Raw genomic sequence first — 16444 nt, forward strand, 5'->3', positions numbered from 1 at the left:
TGTCAGTGTTCAAAACCACATTTTTATATTTTATCAATTAGAATAATAATAAGATAAAAATATCTTTTAATGAATATTTGCCTCATGGTAGATTCAGATTCACTGACTTTTTTGGTCTAATTTGTTCTTATAAGAACATAATGGTGTAATTATTCCTATTTTACAAGTGAGAAAGTTGGAGTCAAGCCAGGTATCTGGAAAATTCTATGAGTCAAAAGCAAAGGGAGGTTAGGGGCATCTTGGTAAGAGACAAGGATTCTAAATGTTCAAAAGCTTAGTACAGGGAAACGGACTTGGCCCAGTGGTTAGGGCATCCATCTACCACATGGGAGGTCCGTGGTTCAAACCCTGGGCCTCCTTGACCCGTGTGGAGCTGGCCCATGCGCAGTGCTGATGTGCGCAAGGAGTGCCCTGCCACACAGGGGTATCCCCCTCATAGGGGAGCCCCACGCGCAAGGAGTGTGCCCCTAAGGAGAGCCACCCAGCACAAAGGAAAGTGCAGCCTGCCCAGGAATGGCGCTGCCCACACTTCCCGTGCCACTGACAACAACAGAAGCGGACAAAGAAACAAGACACAGCAAATAGACACAGAGAACAGACAACCGGGGGGTGGGGGTGAGTGGGGGTAGGAGGGGGAATTAAATAAATAAATAAATCTTTAAAAACAACAAAAAACAACAAAAGCTTAGAACAGTAATCCCTTGCAAAGATGAATTTAACTTCCCCTTTTGTTTGAAGAACCACCTCTCTGTACATGTTGGCCTCCACTTCTCTCTCCTTCCTACCAGAGGCCCTGAATCTTCCTCTTCCTGACAACATAATAGGTACAGAAAGAAGATGAGCTGGTTTTTTTCTTTTGATTTACAGAAATTGGCACAGGTTTTATGCATTGACATAGCAATGGGTAAAAAATAAGTCACTTAAATTTTATATGAAATTTGAAAAATGAAGATAGTTGAACCATTACAATATTTAATGTTTGCATAAAAATATAAACAAAGTTTTTAATATATAGTAACATATCTTAACTATGGAAAAACATTAGGAATGTAGACATTTGTAATGCATGTTAAAATGTTGGAAGTAATCATATAAAAGCTAGAAAGAACAGCTGAATGAAAAGAGAAGGCACAAGATAACTAGACAGGGAAGACAGAAAAAGGTTATTAGTTCTACAGAAATGTATGAATGGTATCAAATGCAATTGAAATAGAATTCTCATGTCATTTGAGATACTGACTCTAAAAGTCATATGAACAAAATTAAATTATTAAAATTAGAAAAATATAGAACAAATTGTGTGAATGTCAATGTTTGTGTAGTATAGTTGGGCTTAGAATTGGGGGAGAATGGTATGTCAGTCAACAATTAGTACAAGTGCATCTACTTTAAGAACATGTTATTAGATTTCTGGGAATATGGTGTAAGAGTAGGGAGGCAGAGCTCAACTCCACAGAAACAGTGGAGGAAGAGCCAAAAGCTATCTGAGAGAGATGCTTTGGGGATCTGCAGACCAGGAGAGTTCTGCGCATCATCCAGGAGAGAGAGGCACAGAGAGAGATGAAGAAGTCAAACAAAAACTGTGATTTAGTAGGCCCTGCAGCTGAGAATGGCACTCATCCCACCCTCAAGGCAAACAACCTGGATAAAACCCATGACTCACTGCAGCCAACTGAGAGAAGAAAAGTTGCCTTACAATCTGGGAAGAGTGAGGGTTTGGTGGAGGGCAGAAAGTAGATTCTCTTCAGAAAGTTTGGCCAGCAAAGCTGCTTTGAATCTCAGCTGTAGCCAAACCAGAATCATGGGCAAGTGGAGACTGAAAGAGACCCATTGGTGAAAAGATTTACTGAAGCACACCATCTTCTGCCAGGCCAGAAAACTGCAAGAAGCAAAACTGCTTTTTGGAGCCTCTCATCACAGACCTCTTGGATCAGATCTGTGCCCCATTAGTGGGGCCCTGGCCCTATATTGATAACGTAAACTGGGAAAATTTTTTGACTTAGAATAAATTGAACCAAAAATCAAAGACTACTTGTGAAACAAAACCACTAGGCAAGAGAGAGAGAAACTGACTGTCAAAGTAAATCCACCAACATAATCAGATGATTTTCACATCAACAAAAAATTACAAGCCATACTAAGAAACAGGAAGAGATGGTCCAACCAAAGGAACAACCAGACACTCTGATGAGACACAGGGATTTAGAAAACTAATCAATGATAGTCAAACAAACCTCCTAAATCAACTCAAGGGGTTGAAGGAAAATATGACTAAAGAGATAAAGGATATGAAGACGACAATGGATAAGCATAAAGAAAAACCCTTCAAAGAAAATTAGTAGGGCTGGGAGTGAAAGACATAATGGATGAGATTAAAAATAATGTTAGAATCATGTAACAGCAGATTTGAAATGGCAGAAGAATGAATAAGTGAAATCAAGGACACAACATCTGAACTGATGAGCGAAAAACAAACAGAAAAATGAACAGGGTGTCAGGGAATTGAATGGCAACACAAAATTCACATTCATACAATAGGTGTCCCAGAAGGAGAAAAATACAGAAAAGGGGCAGAAATAAGATTTGAGGGTTATGGTGACTGCCAGCTGACTGAGGCTCGGCGCTTGCCCCTGCAGGTGCCGGGGTGGCCCGAGGCTCATGGCGCGGTGGCACTGACAGAAGCCCAGGCCATGGCTGGGCCCTGCGGGCCAGCATGGCAGGCCAGTTCCGCAGCTACGTATGGGATCCGTTGCTGATCATGTCGCAGATCATCCTCATGCAGACCGTCTATTTTGGCTCACTGGGCCTGTGGCTGGTGCTGGTGGATGGGCTGGTGCGCAGCGGCCCTTCGCTGGACCAGATGTTCAACGCTGAGATCCTGGGCTTCTCCACCCCTCCAGGCCGGCTCTCCATGATGTCCTTCATCCTCAATGCCCTCACCTGTGCCCTGGGCTTGCTGTACTTCATCCAGCGAGGGAAGCAGTGTCTGGATTTCACTGTCAATGTCCATTTCTTTCACCTGGCCTGCTGGTTCTACAGCTCCCGTTTCCCTCGGTGCTGACCTGGTGGCTTGTCCAAGCTGTGTGCATTGCACTCATGGCTGTCATCAGGGAGTACCTGTGCATGCAGATGGAGCTCAAGGAGATCCCCCTCAACTCAGCCCCTAAATCCAATGTCTAGAATTGGGCTCTTTGGACACCCTGCTGGGTGCTCAGACCCTCCAGATGAGGTCCAAACCAGGTCTGAGAGGAACCCTGGAAATGTGACGTCTCAGTTGGTATGAGAGAGGTAGTGAGGTCCCACCAAGAAGGCAAGTAGCAGTCAGGATCACAGCTGCAAGAACGGTCTCTGTCTGCTGAAACCCTTGGTGTCAGGAAGGCCAGGAAGGGGACCTCTTTGAAGGTAATAGCAGAGTTGGAACTATGTCGCTCTTGAGCCACTGTACCTGTCACCAGCCTGTTATTTTTAAAAAAGAAAAAAATCAAGGATTTCTGATTGGAGCAAATCACTCTTCTAGTCATCTTTCTTACCTCCCTGGGACACCTATTACCTTCACCAAGTGGCTGAACCTCATCAATTCTGTTTGGAGAAATACTTAGTTTCTGGGTCCATAGCTACAGAAAGTGATGTAGATGCAAAGTAATAGGTTGCTGTTAGGGAGAGGATGGCAGATGGAGGCATCAAGCACAAGGAAAATGCACAACCTGTGCCCTACCACATGTATGTGTGTGCACACCCATGGACCCATGACTGATTTTCTTCCAGTTCCATCTACTCTCCACCCACTACCAGCTCAACCTAGCAAGCCATAGGATCCAGAGAAAAATCCCAGCATTGCTCTCAGTTTAATCATCATAAAAGTGTCACTACCTATTCCCTGGGAATGAATAGGCACCCCAGCTCTCACTGGACTCCAGTTCTGGCATCAATTTCTTTCTCATATTTACAAAGGGAATATGGGGACTGAAAGATAAGAAACCCAACCTTCCAGTCCAGGCTGTACTGATTTGCCGAGGGACAAAGGAATTTGCCACTAAGATTTTCCTTTGGGGTGGAATTTACTCTGTGAGAGGCTTGTAGCTGTCCTCCCTATGTACATAAATACACTATTTTCCATGGTAAAAAAAAATATATTTGAGGAAATAATGACTGAAAATGTCCCAACACTTAATGAAAGGATGAACTGCATCCATTGGGACTCTGGTTTATTTTAGTAACTTTACTCACACATTTTCTCCTAAATTGTGGCAATTTAGAGTCATCTAAAAAACTAGGTTACCATAGAATTTAGTGAAAATGAGATATAAGGGAAATCTGAGTATTGAAAGGGGTAGCCTGTAGTGCACGCCATCAGTGCTCTGCCCACAGTTTCTCCAATGCCTTACCAGGTCTATGTGCCTATATTCCCAATTTATACATTGGCTTCTATGCAGCAATAAGCTTCTACTTGTGAAATATAAACACTTGCCTTTGGACAATGAAGCTACAGTGTAGACCTGGAAGAGAATAGACTATTCAAGCTCCAATCTGATGCCACAAGCAGCCTATAGCAAGAACTTATATATGGGCAGGGGAGCCCAGTTCCTTTGCCTCCATGTAGAACCAACTCAGAATTAATTTGTGTACTGGAATATGGATGCTAGTATCTAAAGAACTCTCAAAAGTGCCCTGTGGGTGACAGGGGAAGGATTTCTCTTCAACCACAGGAACAGACGGCCACATTTATACCAGGTTTAGCCAAGGCAGGCTTTGACCCTTTCCTTCATAACCCCTTCTTGTCCCTGATTTCCAAATTCAGAAGAGCTAGAATAAGAGTAAGTAGGCAAAGTAGTTGAGAACAGAGTTAAAAAAAAATAAAAATATTCCCTCTTCTCCTCTGCTAATCTGTGAAAAGATAGCCCAGACTGAATTAGTTACCAATTGGGAGAATATCTGAATTTAATGTAAATTTTTATTTTAGATTTTACTATACTATTTAATATCTGCAAAGGCAACTATTCTATAACCAAAAAAGTCAATGGAATTTACCAGATGTATTGTCTAGGGCAGAGAAGGAAGATTATTTTTGAAGACAGGGTCAAGAAAATAGTATTTCCTGAATAGTCCACATTGAGTAAAATCTATTCAATAAGCCAGTTGAATAAGTAGTTTCACCAAAGCAGTAGTTACTCAACTCTTCTTTATTGCTTCTGTCTCCTCACTCCCTTTGCTGATTGTTTTCTGAACAGAGAGAAGATTAATATACTTACTCACATCAAGGGTCCTGCTGAAACAAAAGAATAAACAATCTAAACATACACCTTTTGGAATATATTTTTATTATGGTTTACAGAATATGGTACTCAGTCATGCCCTAAATACTTAGTAAATATAAAATGATTGAATGTTATCAAAATTTCCTTCAGAAGTTTGCAGAAAAAAGAAAACTACAACTTATGTCTTTCCTTTAGAACACGGGTTCTTAATCAAGGGTCAGTGAGCTTGAATTTAAATTCAAAAAATCATTTTTCTTGTGGGGATGTGTTGATACAGGTGTGATGTATTTATTAAATAATACACAGTATAGTGTGGACTTAGTAAGGGGTGTGTGGTTTTCACCTGACTGGCAAAGGGGTCCGTGGAACAAAAAAGCTTAAGAACCCCTGTTTTAGAGTGTTCCTGTTTTCTTTGTCTTATATTAAATCTCTTGCATTCTTATAGAAAATATTGGCATTACTTTAATTCCATTATTTTGAAATTTTAGATATATTCTAAACAATATTATTGTGTTAGTAAGATTCTTTAATCATAGTCATCAGATTTTCACAATAAATGACTCTTAATAATATATCCTAATCTCTGTTTATCATGACTTATGATTTTTCCAAAATGTACCAAATATCCTATTAAATTTATTATATTTCAAATGTCTGGATTTTTCCCAGTTCTGTAAAGCTGTTTTCCATTTTGTGTTCTTTCTTTCTGTTCCCAATCCATAGCATTATGATGTCATCGCCCACATTCTACTAAAACTATAACAGAGATAAAATTGTGTTTGCAGTTTTCACACAAATATCTTCTGACTAGATTCTCATCAATGGAAAAGTCACTAATCTACGGAAATTATGAAATTGTATACATCTACAATAACAAACATCAATTTTTTATATTGCAATTTGTTTACATGGCATTGGGATTTAAACCCTTTATGCAATTTTGAGTTAAATATGTGTGCAATATTTGAAAAGTGAAATTGTTCTTAAAGATGCACAAAATTTCCAAAGCTTAACAATGGCTAGACACTAAGAGAATGCCACCGCGCTCCTGAATGTGAGGAGGCTGATGCTGTGTTCTATAGCAACAGTCTGCTGGAGCAGTCACCTCTGGCAACTTCCACACTGTCCAATAAAGGTAGGAGAAGTCATTCTTTCTTCTTGCTAGATGACCAGCAGCTATCTGGACCTTAATTCTTTTATCAGTAAAATTAGGGATTGGCTTATTCTTAATGTTCTCTCACAGGTATAGAAGAGGTTGAAGTATGGAATAACACTGCCTAGATTCAAATACATTGCCTTTGCTTTCTAATTGTGCAGCCTTTGTTAATTTCAGTTCTTCAGGGTTGTTTGTTTTGTTTTGCAAAATTAGAAGGGGCCGTAATAAACTAAAAATAGAGTTATTAAATTTTAAAAATTCTGTGAAGTACCTAGCACCGTGTCTGATATATTTTAATCCTCAGTCATTGTGAGATACTGTATTTGGTATTTTAGAATAACACTATTACATTAAAATGCTACTCTAAATTAATGCTTCAAAGATTCAAGATTGCAGTTAGCATTTCTGAAGTCACTGGGAGAGAGAATAAGCAAACAACAAAAATGCATGCTGTAGTTGGAAACAAAGATTTTGGCAACATGCCCTATAGGACTTCATGCCAGAATATACGTCATAATAAATTTGCAAAACATCGAAGCATTTTAAGATATGTTTTAACAGGCAGTCATTTAAAGTTATGTTTCTAGGGTACTGTAGGACCAATGATCCAGTTGGTACAATGAGATGGGAGGTCATAATCTTGGGAATCAACAATTAGAGATGGATAAGAGGTGGTATCCCTATTTCATGGGAATTTAATGAAACCTATATGTCTTTGGTGTCATTTCACAAAAATGTAGAAGGCAACACTGCATTTTGCATCATACCCCTGGTGGAAACATACCTGATTTTTTTTGTAACTTGGAAATTGTGACGTGAATAAAATTGTTCTTTTTCATTTAAAAAATGCATGCTGCTATATATATATTTCCTTTAGATAAATGACTGACTTTTAGAGAAAATTACTTTTCCTTCTGCCAGGAGGAATGAATGCAACTTTTATCTAGTCTTACTCATGGGCACCTACTTATAAAAATAACAACTAGACTTGTTTTATGTTATTGCTCTTGGATTTTAGATGTTAAGCCTTGCATTAACTATACTCATCTTTTCATGGATAGTCTCATCAGTGGCCAGAGTAGGACCCCATTTATTCCTTTACTTCCAGGATTTTTCCATTAATTTTTTCCCAGTTTCCATGTATGTCTCTCCTTCAACCTTAATTGGTCTTTCATAGAGTTATGCTGCGCTTGTTAGCTGTTTCTGTTGTTTTAATACAAATAGTGTATATCAATATTTTTCTTTCTTGTTTCTTATATGGTTACTGGGCAATTATTTTTTATGAATGAATGTAAATATGAAATATTCTAACACAGAGTGCATACATACTTTACTTTTTATTTCTCCTAAGCACTGACACTGCCATGAGCTCTTTGACACCCCAAAATGCTGATTAAATATCCAAGTTAATGTTGCTATGATAATTTTTGAGACAGGTAATCTGAAATAGAAATGCTGAGTCATAGGGTGCATCCTTAGAAAAATTCATTAACTACAGTAAGCTTTTCAGAAGTCTATTTAAAATTATATTACCACCACAGAGAGTTCCTATTTCTACATTTATTCCCCTAGTACTTAACCAGTTTCTAATTTCCATCAATCTATGTTGCAAGCACATCTTTGTTGTATTACTTCTCTCTGATTACGAGTGACCACAACTCCATGTTTGTGTTAGTCCTTCTCATTATAGGTTTAGATTACTTATTTCTTGGAACAATTTCCCTTGGATTTACTCTATATTTCTTGTTTAATGTAGACATTATTTCCTTGACATTATAAGTGATGTGTCCTTCATCTTTTCCTGATGTGTCCTTCATCTTACATATATTCTATTGTGCCCTTTGTAAAATAGAAATATTTGCTTTTGATGATGAAATATGAGTTTTTCTTTTATATCAGATTTGTTCTGTACTTGGTATTATTTAAGAAGTCCTCTCAAAAAATGGGTTAATACAGTTTTCTTCATTGACTTCCATTTGAATTTTGGATTTCTCACACTAAATTTTTAGATAATGATTTGAAGCCCAACTGTATTCACGCCCTGAATCAGACATACTAATACTTTTAGAATATAGTCACCAACTTTTTTTTTAAGGAGGTACCAGGGAACAAACCCAAGAACCCAGGGCCTCATACATGGGAAGCAGAAGCTCAACCTGTTGAGCTATATCCACTCTCCAGTCATCCATTTTTAATAATTCCATAAATTGATGGATGTCTTCATTTTTAATTCTGTATCAGATTTCCTTACATGTTTATATATGTAATTGTTTCTGACCTCTGTTTCTGTTCCATTGGCTGAGTTTTCTTTTCCTGTAACGTACCATGTGCATTTTAAAGTAAGATTTTGCTATATGTTTTAGCAATAATAGATCAATTTTAGCCTTTTTAATATTTGTTTCCAAAATTAACCTTGATAGTTGTTGAATTTTATTTTTTATATGATATTAGAAGAAGCTTTTGGAATTTTAGAATATTTTTTCTGTTTTAAAACACTGATATTGTCAATATTAGTATTAGATTAAATGTGCAGAATATTTTAATGGCAACTTTAGAAAGTCTACATTTATAGAAGTTTAATAATTTTTATAAATAAGTTCCAATTATTACTATTACACTTATTTCAATTAATAATTATTTTATCTTAAAGCAATTATTATTGGAATTTTTTTAATCAAGAGTCATAATAGATGTTCAGTGTAGCAAGTGGTTATAAAATACATCTCTAACTACCAAACAGGTCAAGAAATAAAAAATCGATGTTCTATCCTTGAAACACTCATTTTGCCCCTAATTAATCACAAGAAGGTTTCTGTTGACAAATATATTCCTAACTTGCAGGTTAATTGCCTTGCTTTTCCCTGATTTCTTTTCTTATTCATCAAGAGATAGAAAAAAATAATAATTTTTGCTTCTTTCTGAACTTCGTGTTAAAAGAAATTATAGTACAAGTGTTCTTATATTGCTTTAATTCTGCAGCTTAAATTAACTTTTCAAGGTTTTTCTCTATTGTATCTGGCAGCATAGCTCTTTTTTTATGTCAGCATTGTATTTGATTTTAAATCTGCTTTATGGCAGTGTTATGAATGAAAAATTCACTAATTATAAATTCATAATCTGCTGCTGCATCCGTTCCTGTCCCTTGACTCTCTGATCTGCTTTGTCACTATAATTTTGCCTTTTCTAGACTTCTATATGAATGAGTATATATTCCTTTGTATTTGGCTTCTTTTACTTTGAATAATTCCCTCCTGTTTTCTGTATCACTAAGCCAGGCATTCTTAACCTTTTTTGTTCCATGAATCCCTTTGCCTGTCAGGTAAAAACCACAGACCCCTTCTCAGAATTCTCAGAATGCAGCAGCAGATAGTTTTATGATACTCACCAACTAGTGTCAGATCTAACAACTACCGTAATTTTGAAATATGGATGAGCATAAGCTGTTTTTCAAGATATGCAACAACTATATTGTGATATGAAATGAATACTACTGTAATTTACTGTATACATTCATAAGTGAAGGACATGCTAGATTTCAGTTAAAGGTCAGGAAAAAAAAGATAATAAGTTAATTTTTTTCAATTCAAGCTCACAAACCCCCTGAAATCTTTCTAGGAACCCCTGGTTAAGAGCCCCTGGACTAAACCATTGTTATTATTGCCAAGTAGTTACAGTTTATTTATTTAGATTTTTAATTATGGATGGATTGTACAAATATATTGTTATTTGTTTAGCTTTTTAATTGTGGGTGGAGATTGGGGTTTACAGTTTATGGCAATTTTTAATAAAGATGCTATAGACCTTCATGTGCATTCCTATGTAAATACCTAGGAATAGAATTACTGTGTCACGTGGTAAGCAGATGTCTCAATTGATAAGAAACTGCTAAACTCTTCATTCAAAGTGGCTATGCCATTTTACTTCCCCCACCAGCAGCATGTGAAAGCTTCACTCATTCACATCGCTGACAACATTTGGTATTGTCAGTCATTTAATTTTGACCATTTTATGGATTTGTAAGGGAGAACTCAATGTGTTTTTTTGTTGTTGTTTTATTATCATTTCCTTAGTGACTAATGACATTGGACAACTTTTCATGTACTTATTTGCCAATATTAGACCTTCCTTGGTAAAGTGTCTCTTCAAAGCTTTTGGCCATTTACCCACTGGGTTGTTTATCTTCTCCCACCACCTTTTTTTTAACTATCTTATTTTTATTGGAGAATTTGTAGATTTACAGAAAGGTCGTGCACAAAATAGAGTTCCCATATACCTGCTTCTCTATTTTTTTTTATGTTTTGCATTAGTGATGCCTTTGTTATAATGGATTAAAAAAACATTGTTATATTTGTACTATTAATTGTAGTCTAGAGGAGGGTATCTTATTAAGAGGTCTATGAGCTTGAATTGAAATTAAAAAAACATTATTCTTGTGGGAATATGTTGGTGGAGGTGTGATTTTTTTATTAAATAATACACAGTAGGGTGTGGACTTAGTAAGGAGTCCATGGTTTTCACCTGACTGGCAAAGGGGTCCATGGAACAGACAAGGTTAAGAGTTTATATTAGGGTTCACTGTGTTGTACAGACTTATATTTTTAAAAATTTTATTCTAGTAATATATGTACAACCTAAAACTTCTCTTTTACCACATTCAAATATATAAATAAGTGGTGTTAATTATATTCACAATGTTATGCTACCACCACCACCATCCATTACCAAAGCTTTCCATCACCCCAAAGAAAATTCTGTACTTGATTAAGCATTAACTCCACATTCCCTTCCTGACCCCAGCACCTGGTAACCTGTTCTCTAGTTTGTGATGCTATGGCTTTTCTTATTCTAATTATTTCATATCAGTGAGATCACACAATATTTGTCCTTTTGTGCTTCATTTATTTCACTCAACATGATGTCTTCATGGTATACCCAATGGTACCATGTATCAGAACGTCATTCCTTCTAAGGCTAAATAAAATTCCATTGTATATATATATATCACATTTTGTTTATCCATTCATCTGTTGATGGACATTTAGGTTGCTTCCATCTTTTGGCAATTTATGGACATTTTAACTATTTTATTTTCAATATTACTCTGTTGTTATTCTATGAGGGTTAGAAAAAAGAGAATATGAAGGGAATTTAAGGATATATTAATGCTTCCTTGCAGCTTAATTATTAATCCATTTTGGAGATGGCCCCATATTTTATCTTAAAAAGTCCATTCACTTTTTTATATAGGTAAGTTTTACCTATACATATTTGAATGTCTCTGTATAAGTGTATGTGTACATCAGAGTGCTTATATCATAGTAAGGGTTTATCCATCACTAATTTTATTCTGATTATTTTCGTAGGCCTAATTTTCTTGATCATTAACTGAGAATGCAATATTAAAATCTCCAAGCATAATTCTAAAACATTCTATACTTCCATATACTTTCAATCATTGCTTTATATATACTGAAGATATTTGTAATTCTAATCTATACTTTTGATTATGTCTTCCTGACTTATGTTTACTTTACCAGAATTTTATATTATTTTTAATTTACATTTTTGCCTTAAAAATTTTAAAGTAAACTTTATTTCAACTTCAAAAAATAATATAACAGAAAAAAGGGCAGCTTAACAAATTATGGAAGCATTATTTTACAAAAAATTCTGCCCATGTGCATTTATCTCAATTAATACTTTAAAAAACTCAGTTGTTTCTCTAGTGTTCACAAAGATATAAAAATGAGCACAGATTGATTAAACAATATGACCAAGTTCTCCTTGTCAATGAAGAAAATGCAGAAAAAAAAGTTTAATCACATTCATATTGTGTAAGACTGAAACTCATAACCTTTTTTTAGACCTTTAGCATCAATATAGTACCTTCTTTGCCTTTACTACAAAAATATTACAGTATGACTGTTAACGATAGTCTACAAGCTATATTAGTCATATTTTTCCCATGTATCACCACAATACTCTTAATATCTTGTAGTAGAAATTCTTGTATTTATATTATTAACCACAATCCTCATCTACCACCAAAAGCACTGTGTTATACAGTTCCTAAATTATCCTCTAGCTGTCTTTCAATTAACATTAACCTCCCTTGACTACCCTTTTCAACCATTATCATATTTATAAATTAGCAGTGTTTGTCATAATATGCTACCATTAATTTTGTGGTAATCCATTATCACATAATTAAAATCAACTTTATTAAACAATCTACATAAATTCAATATCAACTCCTCCTTCCCAACCCACGTTGTCTCCCACTAACCTATACTCCATAGCTCAAATCCTTAAATTCACTCATGGTATCTAGTTCATATCAATGAGACTTACCGTATTCATCCTTTTGTGTCTGGCTTACTTTACTCAACATAATATCCTCAAGTTTCATCCATATTGTCATGTGCTTCCCCAGTTCATTTCTTCTTAAAATTTTCTTTTTGGTAGCCGATGTGGCTCAAGCGATTGAGTGCCTACCTCCCACTTGGAAGGTCCCAGTGCCTCAGGAAAAAATAAAAACAAACAACAAGCAAAACAAATGACAAAGGCAACTCAGGGATACCAATGTGACTCAGTGTTTGAGCATTGTCTTCCTACATACAAGGTCCCATGTTCAATACCCTGCCCCCAGTACCTAAAATTAATAACAATAATAATTTCTTTTTTTAGCATAAAATTATTACCTAGCCCTGCAAGTTTATTATATCACTTTATTTTTAACTTTTTTTCATCTTCTGGATAATATATTACTAGACATGCTTTTTTTTCATGTAAATCCTATCTGAAAGACTCATATTCGATCCAATGTTTTAACCTATTTATATTTAGTAATATAGCTTTTCTATATGGATATATCTCTGGCATCTTATTTTGCATTTCTAATCATCTCATTCCATTTTATGTCTTTGCTTTGCTTTACCGTATTTCATTGGAGAGTTTGAATTTGCTTCAGCTGATTTGAAAATTTTGCCTTTAGATTCTTTCTTTATTTGGTTTCCTCTTTAATAATTTCATGGAATTATCAATACTTATACTTTGTTAGTTTCTTCCAAAATCTCAAATGACTACCATATTCTCTCCTAATGTTCAGCTCCCCCAGGGGCATGGAGAGTAATTGTCTAGAATTTAAATTCAGAATGACAGAGAAAGGAAGGAAGGAATGGAGGAAGGGAAGGAGGGTGGGAGGGAGGGAGAAATTAGAGGGTTCTTATTTTTAAATCCAAAATGAAATTCACTTAGTAAGTTGCATAACTGTACTTTTTATCTTAAGGGATATTTATTTCCTTATTTTGGCTGGAATTTTTTTTCTGGGAGTATATTGATGGGATAAATTATCTCTGTACTTGTATTTCAAAGAATATTGGTATGTTTTGCTAATCAAATTCATTCTTTAGCTTGATTGTAAAAACATAACCAAAGAAATTTTACTCACTTTGAAAATATTATCCAATTAATGCCTTACCTCTAGTGATGCTTTCAGGAGGACTAATGCCAAACTAAGTTTATTTTGCATGATCTGGTCTTTGTCCTTGGAATTTGAAAATATTTCATTCTAATAAATGTAAGTGCATTTTGTTAAATATTTTTATGTCTTGAAAAATGCCCTCCTTCCATTCAGTAATTTCCTCTTTGGAGGATCTTATTGTAAGTTTATTGTACTTTATCTGTCATACCTTGTAAGTCCTTGTGCAGGCAGCTTGAATTTTGTGAATCCCAGAAAAAGCTTATGTTCTTAAACTAATCCATTCCTGTGGGTGTGGGGCCCTTTGATTAAATTCAGTTAAGGAGACTTTGATTAGATTACTTGATAAGATCACTTAGGTATTTTATTGGACTATGCCAGTGAGGCATGAGCCATCTTCAGTCTCTGCCTTCTTGCTGGGTCACACACACACAGAGAAAGAGACAGAGGAAAAGGGAGTTCTACTATTTTGATCCCGCCACCTGAGAGAAAGGAGTCCAGGTTCTCCCTCAGCTAAGCTCAAGGAGAGAAGCCCTGAAAGGCTCAAGGAGCCGAGGCCCAGGGAGAGAAGACTGATAGGCTACAGCTGAGTTCAAGGAGAAAGTACAGAGGGGATGGCAGACCAGCCATCCTGCCTGCTTCACCATGTGTCAAGACCCCAGGATCACCAGTAGCTGATATTGGTGAGAAAGCATCTCTGATGATGCCTTGATTTATACAATTCACAGCCTCAGAACTATAAGCTTTTACCCTAATAAATTTCCCATTATAAAAGCCAACCCATTTCTGGTACTTTGCATCAGCAGCTCTGTGGTAAACTAAAACACATAGTTTTTTCTGTGTTTGTAATTGTAAAATTTTTGCTTCTCTTACTAAAATAGTTACAGATAAAATGATGAGTGAAAATGACTATAAAATAACGCATCATAGGACAGGAAAAGAGGAGAACTAGATTGGCCAGATTTTGATAATTTTGAAGCTTGATAATACATTAGTCTCCTCTTTACTTTTTTAAATCTTTGAAAATGTCCATACATGAAAAATAAATACAAATGTATTTCTTCTGCTTGCTGGTAAAGTTTGGAGAGTCAGGGCTAGGTAAAAAAATTTTTTTGTCTAACCTATATTCTCAGTGACTAACAAAATTCCTGGCACATGAAATAGTTGCTTTTCCAGTTATCTAAAGCTGTATGACAATAAAAAATCAACACAAAGCTGAGTTGGATAAAACAATTTATTAGGGAAACGGACTTTGGCCCAGTGGTTAGGGCGTCTGTCTACCATATGGGAGGTCCGCGGTTCAAACCCCGGGCCTCCTCGACCCGTGTGGAGCTGGCCATGCGCAGTGCTGATGCGCGCAAGGAGTGCCGTGCCACGCAAGGGTGTCCCCCGCGTGGGGGAGCCCCACGCGCAAGGAGTGCGCCCGTGAGGAAAGCCGCCCAGCGTGAAAAGAAAGCGCAGCCTGCCCAGGAATGGCGCCGCCCACACTTCCCGTGCAGCTGACGACAACAGAAGCGGACAAAGAAACAAGACGCAACAAATAGACACCAAGAACAGACAACCAGGGGAGGGGGGGGAATTAAATAAATAAATAAATAAATAAATAAAAAAAAACAAACAAAAACGTTAACCGTAAAAAACAAAAACAAAAAAAACAATTTATTATTCTTTCACATATTCCTGGGGGTGGATTGGGTAAGGAAGAATATTCTTCACTTGGCCTCTCTCATGTGGTTGGATTCATTTGGAGGTGAAGCAGGAATCTGAAGGCTTCTTCACATACACATCTGGCTAGGACAGCTGTGAATTGGCCGGACCCCTCCCCCAACCTCCCACCCTGGCTCACTTATGGTTTATTAGAGTTTGGAGGTCTCAGGGTAGGGAACCTTTGTTTTGTGTATGGTTTCTGGCTTCCCTCACATGAGTTTCCAAGAGACCCAAACAAATGTTGCAAGACTTCTATTTACCTAACCTTTGAAGAGCCATGCCCCACTATAGATCTAGCAGATCATTAAGTCAGGTCCTCACTCATAGGGAGGAAAATTTGACCCCATCTCATGATGTAAGGAACAGCATTCAAATACTGTGGGGGAAATAATTTATCTTCTCAACTTTATTGATTATTTACCAGAATCAAAGGTAGAACATATGAAAAATGAATGATATTTGTGTTACTTTTAAAGAAACTCTATGTATTTGCATGCAACAATTACCAATAGTTATCGTACATTTCACTTATTTTCTACTTATAGATCTCTTGTGTTTAAAAATTTCTGCCTAAGCAAAATGGAACAGTTTATGCACAGTGTTCCAAGAGTGCTTTGCAAAATCATGTTAGACAAAGATGATTTCTAGGACTTTCGTAGGAAACTTTGGTGTAGACGTGTTCTTCTTCCTAAGTGGGAACAACATTCAAAATCGTTCAAACTTCGCCATTAGAGTTAAGTGTTTGGAAAACTGTTTTATCTTTCACTCAACCAGAAATGTCTTTCAGGTACAGTAATCTTTCCATGTAAACCAAACTCTTTCATCTGCTGTTCTGATTCAAACGTC

At 36.4% G+C, this 16444-nt stretch overlaps 1 pseudogene; it reads left to right on the forward strand.

The window, feature by feature from the left end:
• Positions 1–2713: 2713 nt before the first annotated feature.
• LOC101427414 (protein SYS1 homolog) lies at positions 2714–3563 on the forward strand (annotated as a pseudogene).
• The last annotated feature ends 12881 nt before the right edge of the window (positions 3564–16444 follow it).

The sequence above is a fragment of the Dasypus novemcinctus genome, chromosome 14 (assembly GCF_030445035.2).
Source record: "Dasypus novemcinctus isolate mDasNov1 chromosome 14, mDasNov1.1.hap2, whole genome shotgun sequence".
NCBI lineage: Eukaryota > Metazoa > Chordata > Mammalia > Cingulata > Dasypodidae > Dasypus > Dasypus novemcinctus.